Source organism: Chrysochloris asiatica, unplaced genomic scaffold (genome assembly GCF_000296735.1).
Source record: "Chrysochloris asiatica unplaced genomic scaffold, ChrAsi1.0 scaffold00248, whole genome shotgun sequence".
NCBI lineage: Eukaryota > Metazoa > Chordata > Mammalia > Afrosoricida > Chrysochloridae > Chrysochloris > Chrysochloris asiatica.
In genome coordinates, this window is record NW_006408766.1 from 2,006,421 (window position 1) to 2,008,347 (window position 1,927).

At 41.7% G+C, this 1,927-nt stretch overlaps 1 pseudogene; it reads right to left on the minus strand.

Moving 5' to 3' along the window:
- LOC102822785 overlaps positions 1–1,927 on the minus strand; it is a 115,417-nt pseudogene that overhangs the window by 106,419 nt on the left and 7,071 nt on the right.

Below are 1,927 nucleotides of genomic sequence, written 5' to 3' on the forward strand. Positions count from 1 at the left end.
ACATGTTTTTGTTTTTGTATTGTCTAAAACATGTCTTCTTTGTAGCAGCTAGGTATTCTACCACTGTGTTTGGCTGAGTTCACAAATCTGCTATACCTGTAGCTTCCTTGTCACTTCTCTGGCTCTCCTCTCCTGCTAAGTTTTGTTTCCTGGCATCTTTAAAACCTTCTACCACTGCCATACCTACTGCTGCTGCTTGGACTGCCATAATCACCTTGGTTTCACAGTTTGGCAAAATTTTGACCTTCACCACCATAAAACTTGGAGTTTCTGCCTCCAAACTTTCTTCCTTCTTGGAACCAAAACTTGAAGTTTGTTGCAATTGCCAGAATCTGGTGCAAAGTTTGGTGCAAATGCCACCACCTCCAAAATTGCTTCCATCATTATCAAATCCATTATAATTATCCCTACTGTCTCTAAATCCACCAGAAAAATCAATTCTTCCACTGAAGTTTCTTCCACAAACACAGTTGTCATTACCAGCATAATATTATCCATGGCCAACACTGAAATTTTCAGAACCACTTCTGTTACAGCAGCTTTCAAACCAAGAGTGTTATAGCAGCTTTAGAGCCATCACTGAAGAAACTGAAGCCACTCAGAGAGATAAAGCAGAGTTTCAGATTTTCTTAAGCCAGCTGGCTCAGAGGAGCTAACTTCTCCAGATTCTGAGCCCTGAGTGCGGGTCAGAACAGGCTTATATGGGAAAACAATCAGGAGAGACTAGGTTTTGGACCTGTTTGAGGGCAGGGGGGAAATGAGAAGACTGGTCCTGCTCAGTAACCTGATTAATATTCTAGCTGTTCTCCTGGGAGGGGAGGCAGTAAGTTCATGTTTTACCTTTTCCTGTTCACTTCGACCTCTTGGACTGGAAGAGGCACTTGCTATTTCTTGCTTTGACAGGGCTTTTCTTATTACAGAGTTGTGTTCATTTTGTATGGTATTTCTGAATAACACTCTTATCTACAGAGCCATGGACACCAAAGTTTGCAAAAGCAAAGCCCCTCTTCTTACCATTGCCTCAGTTTGTCATGATTTCAATCACTTCAATTTTCTCATACTGCTCAAAATAATCTCTTAGGTGATGCTCTTCAGTGTCTTCTTTAATACTACCAACGAAAATCTTTTTCACAGTTAAATGGGCTCTTGGTCTTTGAGAGTCTTCTCATGAAACAGCCCTCTTTGGTTACACCACCCTTCCATCCACATTGTGTGGTCTTGCATTCATAACAGCATCCACCTCCTCCACAATAGAGTAAGTGACAAACACAAAATCTCTGGAATACTTGGTGTATAGATCACTCATCACCACGCAATTTGTGCATGTCCCCCATTGCCCAGTATGGCTCCTCAGATCCTCATATGTTGTTTCAATGCTCAGCCCTCTGATGAACAGTTTCTGCAATTGTTTGGACTCTTTAGGAGACTGACCTAGACATCATGGCAATGAGAAAAAAAGTACCAAAGATACTTTCTTCATGCTGTCCATAAGCAGAAAGCAGTATGTTAACAAACATAACTCACCATTGACTTTTTTTTTTTTTTTTTTAATGTTTTATTGTGAATTGTGTGACAGTTTACATGGGAGAACATCAGTCTTACATTCATTCTATCATATATCTTCTCATTGCCATGGTTACAATCTCCTCCATGCAATCCTTCCCCCATACCCCGAGGTCTTCAGCACACAGTCACTCTCCCTCTCTGGATCTAAAGTCTACAGCTGCTCCATCGCTCCACGTCATCATCTCTGGCTCCATTTCAGGCATCATTGCTTCTCTGGGTAGGGTCCCGCTCTCTGCTCTTCTTCCTTGATGGTCCTAGGGACCTCCACTCTTAGACTGAAAAGTTAATCACTCCCCTCCTTGCTATAAAACATCTACCTTTACATTTCCGACCCTCACAAACAGTCCTGATAACAATTATT